Raw genomic sequence first — 13,740 nt, forward strand, 5'->3', positions numbered from 1 at the left:
AGATTATAGGTGAGTGGGAGATAAGCAGGTTGATGTATAGTTTTATGGGAAAATCTTTAGTAAAACTTGTAAATTATTCATTAAAATTCCTATCTGGGGGCTCAGGAGTCCGGTGGGTGGAGCTAATTAGTAATGGACATTTGTTTTTGGTCTGAAACGACCACTAAACTTGTATACCCAGAATAAACAGGGGTTCGGATGAGTAAATTAACCAGTGGGTGGAGCTAATTAGTGATAGTTAATCTGGTGAGGACCGCCCACTGGACTCCAAAACCCAAAATGAGCAGAGATTTAGATAAAAAAATAATTAAAATTCTATGATATATTATCCTACAAACTTATATATCAATCCGTTCAGCTCCCCCTGCTCTATAATATGGTGCTAGTAGATCAGTCATTATATACAACATGAAAGGGTCACTTTAAGCAGATGCCTCTACTCTCCACCATAACCATCAGGATATTCTAGCTGTTTGAAGTGGAGTCGTCTTAGTAGGGGTTCAGAATATGGGATGCATTGTGATTAGGAGGAGTTAAAGGGATTATCCAGCATTAGAAGAGCACAGTCCCTTTTTTCCATAAACAGCGCCGCACCTGTCCTCTGATTGGGAGTGGTATTGCAGCTCAATTCCATTGAAGTGAATAGAGTTGTGCTGTAATACCACACACAACCTGGTGACAGGGGTGGCGCTGTTTCTGGAAGGATGCAGCCATGTTTTACCAGTGTTGGGACCCTGTGTGCAGTCAGTATCGGTGACACCGTCCAGAGAGCCCCTGTAACCCATCAGTCAGTATCGGTGACACAGTCCGGAGAGCCCCTGTAACCCATCAGTCAGTATCGGTGACACAGTCCGGAGAGCCCCTGTAACCCATCAGTCAGTGTCGGTGGCACAGTCCGGAGAGCCCCTGTAACCCGTCAGTCAGTATCGGTGACACAGTCCGGAGAGCCCCTGTAACCCATCAGTCAGTGTCGGTGGCACAGTCCGGAGAGCCCCTGTAACCCATCAGTCAGTATCGGTGACACAGTCCGGAGAGCCCATGTAACCCATCAGTCAGTATCGGTGACACTGATCGGAGAGCCCCTGTAACCCATCAGTCAGTATCGGTGACACCGTCCGGAGAGCCCCTGTAACCCATCAGTCAGTGTCGGTGACACCGTCCGGAGAGCCCCTGTAACCCATCAGTCAGTGTCGGATGTATATTGTTTTAGTCATGGAGAAGCGGTGGTATCAGTGTGCTGCCCTTAGGGGGAATCCTCCAGTAATACTCCTATCATCTCGGCTACGTGACACACGAGACAGCTTCTCCCATAGAAGAATAATGGATGGAGACACGGCCGCCTCTGTTTGTGAGAAGCCATTGTTGTCAGGGGAAGAAGAAGGGTTTTATGGCGTCATATTATTTATTACCTCTATGGCGGTTACAGGTATCAGGTGCCAGCTATGTTATCTTACTACCGGAGTTCCCCTAAACTGGCTAGATGCGTCTTAAAGGGGAAGTAGCTTATGGTTTTGGTTATGATCAGTAGTCAACCGTTTCCCTTATATAATGATATATGGTATGATGGTCTGTGGCAGAACACTGTGTCACTCCTTTTAAGTCATTTTGAAACAATATAAATTCCAGTGGGGGCGCTGTTTCAGTGGTAGCTATAAATATTACTTGTTGCAGGTAATGGTGAGAAGGGGTACTGCAGGTATAGATCTGATATATTTTATTGGACTGGAGAGACATGGCTGTATTCTTTGAGAAACAGCGCCACACCTGTTTACAGGTTGTATGTGATACTGCAGCTCAATGCTGTTTACCTCAGTGGAGCTTGTTTGTGGGTATATCCTGCCAGTGGCTTTTGATGAGGGTATGTATGATGTTTCACACAAATACCGGTTTCCAGTCATTGCCCAGCGATCAGAACCTTGTTTGTCGTTGGTCACGTCTTTTACAGGGTTAAAAATTCATCTGTGGGCAGCCCCTCTTTCTGTATAGATAGGACATGTGCGTGTGAATGAGCACATGAATACATGAAAATAAATGTAGAGAAGCAACGATGCATCGATGTGGTATTACAATTCACCTCCTTTCACTTGGCTGGTACTTGATTAAATATCCATCACCCATCTGTCCCAGGACTATGCAGCCATATCCATCACCCATCTATCTGTCCCAGGACTCTGCAGCCGTATCCATCACCCATCTATCTGTCCCAGGACTCTGCAGCCATATCCATCACCTATCTGTCCCAGGACTCTGCAGCCATATCCATCACCCATCTATCCCAGGACTCTGCAGCCATATCCATCACCCATCTATCTGTCCCAGGACTCTGCAGCCATATCCATCACCCATCTATCTGTCCCAGGACTCTGCAGCCATATCCATCACCCATCTGTCCCAGGACTCTGCAGCCATATCCATCACCCATCTGTCCCAGGACTCTGCAGCCATATCCATCACCCATCTATCTGTCCCAGGACTCTGCAGCCATATCCATCACCCATCTGTCCCAGGACTCTGCAGCCATATCCATCACCCATCTGTCCCAGGACTCTGCAGCCATATCCATCACCCATCTGTCCCAGGACTCTGCAGCCATATCCATCACCCATCTGTCCCAGGACTCTGCAGCCATATCCATCACCCATCTGTCCCATGACTCTGCAGCCATATCCATCACCCATCTGTCCCAGGACTCTGCAGCCATATCCATCACCCATCTGTCCCATGACTCTGCAGCCATATCCATCACCCATCTGTCCCAGGACTCTGCAGCCATATCCATCACCCATCTATCTATCCCAGGACTCTGCAGCCGTATCTATCACCCATCTATCTATCCCAGGACTCTGCAGCCGTATCCATCACCTATCTGTCCCAGGACTCTGCAGCCATATCCATCACCCATCTATCTGTCCCAGGACTCTGCAGCCATATCCATCACCCATCTGTCCCAGGACTCTGCAGCCATATCCATCACCCATCTGTCCCAGGACTCTGTAGCCATATCCATCACCCATATATCTATCCCAGGACTCTGCAGCCATATCCATCACCCATATATCTATCCCAGGACTCTGCAGCCGTATCCATCACCCATCTATCTGTCCCAGGACTCTGCCGCCATATCCATCACCCATCCGTCTGTCCCAGGACTCTGCCGCCATATCCATCACCCATCCGTCTGTCCCAGGACTCTGCCGCCATATCCATCACCCATCCGTCTGTCCCAGGACTCTGCCGCCATATCCATCACCCATCCGTCTGTCCCAGGACTCTGCAGCCATATCCATCACCCATCTGTCCCAGGACTCTGCAGCCATGTCCATCACCTATCTGTCCTAGGACTGTGCAGCCATATCCATCACCTATCTATCTGTCCTAGGACTCTGCAGCCATAGCCATCACCCATCTATCTATCCCAGGACTCTGCAACCATATCCATCACCCATCTATGTATCCCAGGACTCTGCAACCATATCCACCACCCATCCATCTGTCCCAGGACGCTGCAACCATATCCACCACCCAGCTTTCCATTGAAAGAGATAATAACTAAGAAAAGTTGCCGATCAGGAACTTCTGAGGTGTGCTATAAATTGTAATACATTATCCGGGATCAGCGTTTTCCATTAGACGGATGTCTGGACAGAGAAGCCGCGATCACATTAAACCAGAAAGGAATTAAGTAAAGATCCGTCTGAAGACGTCCTGAGGTTTACGGCTGTGAACAGGATCCTTGCTGTGATTTACACGCGGCCTCTCCCTCCTATTACATATAGCTGTGTAATACCCTTATCTCCCCGAGCCTTCTGGGCTAATGTGGAGGAAGCCGCTAACACCACTCACTATGGAGAGGGAGCGGCAGGTGGGGGGAGGGCGCCCCCCTTTTCTTATATGCTTTATTCATACATTTTTAGGGAAAGCTCCAATCTCACAGATTTCACAGAATTCATGACAACGATTTGCAGAACTTCCACCCGGCCGGGCGGCTGCAGGGGATTTACTGACAAACGAAGCCGCTAAACCCTGGTGGGACGCATCGTGCTAAAATTAGACTGCGAAGAGCCGGGAGATTATGACTTCTGTGCATTGAGCTTCATCATTACTGTAAATGCCACTTTTTTAATTGTTTAGGTATTAGATTTGCTTTGTCAGGCTCGGAGCTAGACGGAGACAGCAGCACATAGGCCTCTATATAGAGCAGGACCATGTTTCTATATAGAGTAGTATAGAAAACCCCCTTTTTTGTTTCCCAGGCACAGCGCCATTCATTTGGTAGTGGCTATACCTGTTATTGCAGCTCATTTCCAGTTATTTTAAGCTTTAGTACCAAGAACAGCAACCTCTTAAAGTACAGCACAGTGCCTAAAAAACCTTGAAGAGGAGGCAGCACTTGCTGGAACACAGAGACCCCTTTAGATCTGTGAAAGACCGCCACCAATGGGATTTTGATGGCCTCCATCAGCGATAAGGGAACCTTCAGGCCCTCCAGCTGATTCAAAACTACAATTGCCATCATGCTGGGTTTGCAAGGTGTGGTGGGAGCAGAAATTAAAGGAACCCCAATAAATAGGTTACCCTAGGCACTAATCTGCTGCTTGAATGAGAAGAAAGTCTTAAAGGGAAACTAAAAAGCAAAGTTATAATGAAGGGCCAGGAATGCTGAGGAAAAAGCTAGTTCTTCCTCAGCCCTGTGGAAACAGAACACAGGATAGAGTCTTCTAAGTTGCTGTTAGTTTCCCTTTAATTTACCTTTCAGGCGCACCATGGATCTTCTGGATGAATCAGACAGCCAGGTACACAGCCCAGGCTCTTTCTGTCTTCTGCACATACATATAGCTAAGCCCTGCCTCACTATCTGTTTTCTATCTTGGTCCCTCTGCTACTATAGACAGAATTCCCCTGACAACAGGCAGTGGACAGCACAATGCAGACAAGTGAGACACCTAGTGGCCATTTCTTTGAAGCTTTTTTTCTGGGGTAAAGGAAGTGATTTGCACATATCTTAGGAATCATATAGCTGAATTGACAGACATAGGGGACCCAAAAATGGATCATGTTCGAAGATGTATGGTATCAGTCTGTGTCCCATGACACCATTGTATAGTAGTATGCAGGGTATTATAAACGTTTAATGCTGTATAGAGACCACGGACATCCTGAGTGTACGAGGGGCTTCCAGAAACTCTCTAAGGTTGTGTGAGAGGATGGAAGGGACGGAGCGAGGGACCGGAGGCAATCAGCCGAGCCCAGACACTGGGTATAGTCCAGCTGTGGCCATGTACAGGGGATCTGGGGGTCACATCTCAGGGCGCTCCGGAGATCTCCCGCTTTGCACGCTATGTTTGGCTCTTGTCCCCGCTCAGGATTACATCAGCTGGAGGTAAAACCAAAGCGTTTTATTCTCACTCTTCAGAATTGAAAGCTTTTACTTTTCACAATTCTGCTTACTTTTCTGTTTTTAGCCTAATCTGTGTGAAATCCCTTCACAAGTCACAGAGCGACTGCCGGGAACTCATTGCCGCAGGATTACCGACTCAGAATACTCCGGACACATTTTTTGATGGCTCAAACACTTGGGCTCTTAGCTCCACGTAGGAGGCCTGGCTGGGGGGAGGCAGCTGCGCTCTGTAACCATGTGACCGGGCCCCGGCCCCCATTGTTCTGCACTCTGCTCCTATTAAATTAGCCTTAAGTGGCCCGGAGATGCCCATCCATTCCTGCAGAGCGGAGAAGGACAATAATGTAGTTGCTGATTTTACTCTAATTGATGTTCACCCGGAACGACCCATGTACCCTGTGGCGTCTACTAGTGTGGGATCCGGGGCCATGTCGCTGACTAGACTGATAGCACCCCCATATATGCATCTATCCTACACAGCGAACCTAGTAGACTCCATTTGTAGCATCACTATTACGTGTGACACCCGGCACCTGTGACTGTCCTGTGCCCCAACTGTCGGTGTGTCACTGTCCTGTGCCCCAAGTGTCGGCGTGTCACTGTCCTGTGCCCCAAGTGTCGGCGTGTCACTGTCCTGTGCCCCAAGTGTCAGGGTATCACTGTCCTGTGCCTCAAGTGTTGCTGTGTCACTGTCCTGTGCCCCAAGTGTCGTCGTGTCACTGTCCTGTGCCCCAAGTGTCGCTGTGTCACTGTCCTGTGCCCCAAGTGTCAGGGTATCACTGTCCTGTGCCTCAAGTTTCGGCGTGTCACTGTCCTGTGCCTCAAGTGTCGGTGTGTCACTGTCCTGTGCCCCAAGTGTCGTCGTGTCACTGTCCTGTGCCCCAAGTGTCAGGGTATCACTGTCCTGTGCCTCAAGTGTTGCTGTGTCACTGTCCTGTGCCCCAAGTGTCGTCGTGTCACTGTCCTGTGCCCCAAGTGTCGCTGTGTCACTGTCCTGTGCCCCAAGTGTCAGGGTATCACTGTCCTGTGCCCCAAGTGTCGCCGTGTCACTGTCCTGTGCCCCAAGTGTCGGCGTGTCACTGTCCTGTGCCCCAAGTGTCGGCGTGTCACTGTCCTGTGCCCCAAGTGTCGGCGTGTCACTGTCCTGTGCCCCAAGTGTCAGGGTATCACTGTCCTGAGCCCCAAGTGTCGCTGTGTCACTGTCCTGTGCCCCAAGTGTCGCCGTGTCACTGTCCTGTGCCCCAAGTGTCGGCGTGTCACTGTCCTGTGCCCCAAGTGTCGGTGTGTCACTGTCCTGTGCCCCAAGTGTCGGCGTGTCACTGTCCTGTGCCCCAAGTGTCAGGGTATCACTGTCCTGTGCCTCAAGTTTCGGCGTGTCACTGTCCTGTGCCTCAAGTGTCGGCGTGTCACTGTCCTGTGCCCCAAGTGTCAGGGTATCACTGTCCTGTGCCTCAAGTTTCGGCGTGTCACTGTCCTGTGCCTCAAGTGTTGCTGTGTCACTGTCCTGTGCCCCAAGTGTCGTCGTGTCACTGTCCTGTGCCCCAAGTGTCGCTGTGTCACTGTCCTGTGCCCCAAGTGTCAGGGTATCACTGTCCTGTGCCCCAAGTGTCGGCGTGTCACTGTCCTGTGCCCCAAGTGTCGGCGTGTCACTGTCCTGTGCCCCAAGTGTCGCCGTGTCACTGTCCTGTGCCCCAAGTGTCGGCGTGTCACTGTCCTGTGCCCCAAGTGTTGCCGTGTCACTGTCCTGTGCCCCAAGTGTTGCCGTGTCACTGTCCTGTGCCCCAAGTGTCGCCGTGTCACTGTCCTGTGCCCCAAGTGTCGGCGTGTCACTGTCCTGTGCCCCAAGTGTCGGCGTGTCACTGTCCTGTGCCCCAAGTGTCGCTGTGTCACTGTCCTGTGCCCCAAGTGTCGCCGTGTCACTGTCCTGTGCCCCAAGTGTCGTTATGTCACTGTCCTGTGCCCCAAATGTCGCCGTGTCACTGTCCTGTGCCCCAAGTGTCGCCGTGTCACTGTCCTGTGCCCCAAGTGTTGCCGTGTCACTGTCCTGTGCCCCAAGTGTCGCCGTGTCACTGTCCTGTGCCCCAAGTGTCGTTGTGTCACTGTCCTGTGCCCCAAATGTCGCAGTGTCACTGTCCTGTGCCCCAAGTGTCTGTAACTCTGCTATCTGTGACTTATTACTTGACATCACTTGTTCATGTCTCCATCATGCCCAAAGTCCCCCGCATCTGATTGTGGCGGGCCGCTGGGACACCCCTATACTTTCCTCTTGTGTGTAATTTGTTGTCATAATAAAAGAAAACTGCTGAGGAGGAAGAAGCCAGAGATGATAGATATGGCTGGGTCATAGTCTCGTCTGGGTCCCAGGTGACAGATTATTACATCGTAAAGGTCAAAGTGTAATTTCTTTACAGAGCTGAAAGCAAACATTATTAGCCGTCATGATGGGATGTGACTGTACGGACCCCGCAGCCTCATGTACAGGACATCTCCCCTCATATTGGCTGCATAGGGATAGGATAGCCACTAGTGACTGATGTGCCAGTGTGGGCATGGCATGTAGTGACTGATGTGCTCGGTCTATGAGATGGTCAATCTGTCCCTGGCTACTAGTGATTAATGTGCCAGGTCTATGAGATGGCCCCTCATGGCCTTGGACTTTAGTGACTGATGTGCTCGGTCTATGAGACGGCCAGTCCAGTCCTGGCTGCCAGTGACTAATGTACCGGATCTATGAGATGGCCAGTCCGGGCCTTGCCTGTAGTGACTCATGTGCTCGGTCTATGATATGACACTTGAGAAAGAAACTGGAGCGGTTTGGAAACGCATTGTCGCATTTTAATTGTGTTTTTTGCAATAAAACATTTTATATTCAAATCCTTTGATGGTTTTATCGGACCTGCGCCCTACAGTACCTCGTGGTGGAGTGGAGGTTTTTTTTGGCTACATCGATCCCTATGTGGGTATACTTGGGGAGTGGCTGCAGTTCATCTTACACGCTGTTTTGAGTGTTGTGCCTCTTCAATCGCACAACACGACCAGGTGAGAGCATTTCATTATTCGCTCTCATCTATCGCATAGTCTGTATTATGCCATGGAGCGCTGTTCCTTTTTCTCTTGCGGTCTATGAGATGGCCTGTCCGGGCCTTGCCTGTAGTGACTGATGGGCTGGATCTATGAGATGGCCAGTCCGGGCCTTGTCTCTAGTGAATGACGTGCCGGGTCTATGAGATGGCCTGTCCGGGCCTTGCCTGTAGTGACTGATGGGCTGGATCTATGAGATGGCCAGTCCGGGCCTTGTCTCTAGTGAATGACGTGCCGGGTCTATGAGATGGCCTGTCCGGGCCTTGCCTGTAGTGACTGATGGGCTGGATCTATGAGATGGCCAGTCCGGGCCTTGTCTCTAGTGAATGACGTGCCGGGTCTATGAGATGGCCAGTCCGGGCCTTGCCTCTAGTGACTGATGTGCCAGGTCTATGAGATGGCCAGTCCGGGCCTTGCCTCTAGTGACTGATGGGCTGGATCTATGAGATGGCCAGTCCGGGCCTTGCCTCTAGTGACTGATGGGCTGGATCTATGAGATGGCCAGTCCGGGCCTTGCCTCTAGTGACTGATGGGCTGGATCTATGAGATGGCCAGTCCGGGCCTTGTCTCTAGTGAATGACGTGCCGGGTCTATGAGATGGCCTGTCCGGGCCTTGCCTGTAGTGACTGATGTGCCAGGTCTATGAGATGGCCAGTCCGGGCCTTGTCTCTAGTGAATGACGTGCCGGGTCTATGAGATGGCCAGTCCGGGCCTTGTCTCTAGTGAATGACGTGCCGGGTCTATGAGATGGCCAGTCCGGGCCTTGCCTCTAGTGACTGATGGGCTGGATCTATGAGATGGCCAGTCCGGGCCTTGCCTCTAGTGACTGATGTTTGGGATTCCATTGCTGGTCTCCATGCTGTCAGGTTAGGTAGCAGTCAGGACCCTGGTTGGTTATTGCTCCTGGCGGTCACATGTTCTACCTCCATGGCCCCAGGATCCCTCGCTGGCAGGGGAGGCTTCCGTGCGGCTGCACATGAAAGTCTTGGCATTGGTGATTTCTAATATAAAATACATCTTGATACCGGCGAGTTTCGACATGAACTTGTACTAATCCTCCAACAATGTCCTGAGCTGGCAGGCCAGCCTTTCCCTTTGAAGTGGTGGGAGCTGCGGATTAATGGGAGATCACTTGGAATCAGGCAGCTCGGGGTCCTGGGGATCTGCTGCTCCTTCCTGTTGGGGTCTCCTCGTGCCGCCTCCTCTGATGGAAATCTTTAGTGTCAGGCTATGGCCTTTGAAATGATTTGCCTTTGATCAGTCAGATGTCACTAAGGACTGCTCACTTTTACCACTCCGGCCACTGCCGGCTGCTTCCAGAATTCTTACACGGCTTCCAGGCGCCTCTTAGGATGTTTGCTCAGGAATTCACCTTATTCCAGTTTCCTTTTACAAGAGGATGGCTTCACCTCACTGGACGGCAGCAGCTTTATGACTGTCTCTGGATGAGTACCTGCCTCAGTCTGTGTTTGCATAGCAGGGATCCCCAACCTGTCACTATCCAGCTGGGGCAGAACTACAACTCCCAGCATTATCCAATGACAACAGGCCCCTCAACTGCTGCAAAACTACAACTCCAGTATAATCCAGTGACAACAGGCCCCTCAACTGCTGCAAAACTACAACTCCCAGCATTATCCGATGACAACAGGCCCCTCAACTGCTGCAAAACTACAGCTCCCAGCATGCAGTGACAGCTCCAGTCTCTCCAGCTGTTGCAAGACTACAATTCCCAGCATGCCATGACAGCCCCAGGCTCTCCATTTGTTATGCACGATGTATTAGGCTCCCCAGCTGTTGCAAAACTACAACTCCCAGCATGCCTTGGCAGCCATAGGCTCTTCAGATGTCACAAAACGACAGCTCCCAGGTTTTCCTGGCACTCAGGGATGCTGCAAGGCTATACTGACATGCTGGGAGTTGTAGTTTTACAGCAAGCACTGGTTGCACTAGTGCAGTGATTTCTAACTTGTGGCTTTTTACCGATTGCAAAAAGATACGGACAATAAGCAAAAAACGCACTATTTGCCTTCAGGGAGAAAAATCTCTCTCAAGGACCTCCACAAGTCCTATCAGTCCAACATATCATGAAAGATAATGAGCATAAACTGGTGTTAAATACACCTGTATATGAGTACCTTAAAGCAATAGTCCTCTGTGTATTCTGGATCGCTTCAATTGAAAGAAATCCACAAACTTCGACAATTAGTCAATGCAAAAACTATTTATTCCATGGTACCTGGTACTACAAACTTGCTCACAAGGCTGATCCATACACCCAAGCGTCCACCTGGTGTCCTGCGGACGTTTCGGAAGATAGACTCCTCCTTCCTCATGCGCCTCATTTATCGGTTGCAAAAGCCACAACTCCCAGCATTCCCTGACTACCTGGCCTTTAGGGAAACTGCAACATGGCATGCTGGGAATTGTATTTTAGCAACAACTAGAGAGCCATCGGTTGCGCTAGTGTAGTGTTCCCATCCGGTGGTTCTCCAGCATTTGGAAAACCGCAACTCCTGTCATGTATACAACCACAGTCTAGCTTCTGATACTCCGGACAAAACAAGAAACCAAAATAAACAAGTATAGCTATAAAGTTATCAGAACAACTGAGGACCACACAGCAAATACAATCTTTAGTTAGTGGTTTGGACTTTCTGCTAGTTTGGCAGCAGTCTCTAGGACTCTGAACTATTGGATGTTTGCTCTCGTATTTCTGGCAGCAGTCTCTAGGACTCCGGATTATTGGGCGCTTACTCTCGGATCTCCGGGTTATTGGACGCTTGCTCTCGCATCTCCGTATTATAAAACCCTTGCTCTCATAGCTCCAGATTATCGGACACTTGCTCTTGTATCTGCGGATTATCAGACACTTGCTCTCGCATCTCCGGATTATCGGACGCTTGCTCTCGCATCTCCAGATTATCGGACGCTTGCTCTCGCATCTCCGGATTATCGGACGCTTGCTCTCGCATCTACGGATTATCGGACACTTGCTCTCGTATCTCCGGTTTATCGGACACTTGCTGTCGTTTGGACACTTGCTCTCGTATCTCCGGATTATCGGACACTTGCTCTCGTATCTCCGGCAGCAGTCTCTAGGACTCCGGATTATTGGGCGCTTACTCTCGGATCTCCGGGTTATTGGACGCTTGCTCTCGCATCTCCGTATTATAAAACCCTTGCTCTCATAGCTCCAGATTATCGGACACTTGCTCTTGTATCTGCGGATTATCAGACACTTGCTCTCGCATCTCCGGATTATCGGACGCTTGCTCTCGCATCTCCGGATTATCGGACGCTTGCTCTCGCATCTCCGGATTATCGGACGCTTGCTCTCGCATCTACGGATTATCGGACACTTGCTCTCGTATCTCCGGTTTATCGGACACTTGCTGTCGTTTGGACACTTGCTCTCGTATCTCCGGATTATCGGACACTTGCTCTCGTATCTCCGGCAGCAGTCTCTAGGACTCTGGATTATTGGACACTTGCTCTTGTATCTCTGGATTATCAGACACTTGCTCTCATATCTCCGGATTATCGGACACTTGCTCTCGTATCTCCGGATTATCGGACACTTGCTCTCGTATCTCTGGATTATCGGACACTTGCTCTCGTATTTCTGGATTATTTTACACTGGCTCTCGTATCTCCAGATTATCGGACACTTGCTTTCGTATCTCCGTATTATTGGACGCTTGCTCTCGTATCTCAGGATTATCGGACACCTACTCTCGTATCTCTGGATTATCGAACACTTGCTCTCGTATCTCCAGCAGCAGTCTCTAGGATTCCGGATTATTGAACATTTGCTCTCGTATCTCAGGATTATCGGACACCTACTCTCGTATCTCTGGATTATCGAACACTTGCTCTCGTATCTCCAGCAGCAGTCTCTAGGATTCCGGATTATTGAACATTTGCTCTCGTATCTCCGGATTATCGGACACTTGCTCTTGTATCTCCGGATTATCGGACACTTGCTCTCGTATCTCCGGCACTATCTCCTGTTTCCCTTCACCTTGAAGATGGGTGCAGTGCAGGACAGATTGCGATAACCGTGCCGGCAGACAGGCCGTAATAAGCAATACATCTGCTGAACAGATGGCGAATCAGCGGCTTATTACATTACGTTTAACAGGTCTCAGAATGGAATCGCTTAATTGTTGCAGAGAAAGCCGAGCGTTTTCCTGCAGTCCTGTGTAATTGTTTAAGACGACTGTAATAAGGTCAGTGGTGTAAGGGACGGGGGCTGCCAGGAGAGCGTTCACATTTGGGGGTCATGTCTGGTATCCTGTCCAAACAATCACCTGGTCAGCAGGGACTCCATGCACTGATGCATTGTAGCAAACCATCAGCTGTGAGAGCTGAGGTCAGACCCTCAGCGATCATAAAGCAATGGCATATCCTAGCAATACGACAGGTAGTAGGCACTGAGGACACATGCACATGAGGGTTCGCTAGAAGCCTTCATTGGTAGCTCCATGCGATATGATGTAAAAGAAAAGGCACCCGGAACTTGGGGGACTCCTTTAAGGGTCAGTAGGGTCCATTGAATACTGTTGGTGTCTATCATTTAACGTATCCATCTGTTGCACAACCACAACCCTCATCATGCTGACAACCTTCATGTCCTCACAGCCTTTCAGATGATTCAAAACTGGTGTTCTCCAACCTGTGACTGTCCAGCTGTTGCACAACTACAACCCCCATCATGCTGATTGCCACTGTGACAGCTCTTTAGCTGTTGCAGAAGTATGATTTTCCCCATCTGTGACACTCCTACTGTTGCAGAATGACATCCCCCATCATGCTGACAGCCTCCATTCCCTGACAACTCTATAGCTGTTGCACAACTAATGTGATATACAACCTGTCACTCTCCAGCTGTTGCACAACCACAACCCCCATCATGCTGACAGCCTCCATTCCCTGACAACTCTATAGCTGTTGCACAACTAATGTGATCTACAACCTGTCACTCTCCAGCTGTTGCACAACCACAACCCCCATCATGCTGACAGCCTCCATTCCCTGACAACTCTATAGCTGTTGCACAACTAAAGTGATCTACAGCCTGTGACTCTGCAGCTGTTACACAACCACAACCCCCATCATGCTGACAGCCTCCACGCCGTCACATCTCTCTGGCAGGTGATCACAGCCCTGTGGCTTTGCAGCTGTTGTAAAACCACAACTCCCACCATTCCCTGAAAGAGTTGTACTTCTGCCACAGCCGGAGCCCTGCTATAGAGGGC

General features: G+C 50.1%; 1 protein-coding gene across 9 annotated transcripts in view; it reads left to right on the forward strand.

Annotated features, from left to right (window-relative positions):
- The window catches only part of NAV2 (neuron navigator 2), a 292,991-nt gene that overhangs the window by 171,016 nt on the left and 108,235 nt on the right, over positions 1-13,740 (forward strand). The gene's annotated exons all lie outside the window — the stretch shown is intronic.

This window comes from Dendropsophus ebraccatus, chromosome 4 (assembly GCF_027789765.1).
Source record: "Dendropsophus ebraccatus isolate aDenEbr1 chromosome 4, aDenEbr1.pat, whole genome shotgun sequence".
In the NCBI taxonomy this organism is placed as follows: Eukaryota; Metazoa; Chordata; class Amphibia; order Anura; family Hylidae; genus Dendropsophus; species Dendropsophus ebraccatus.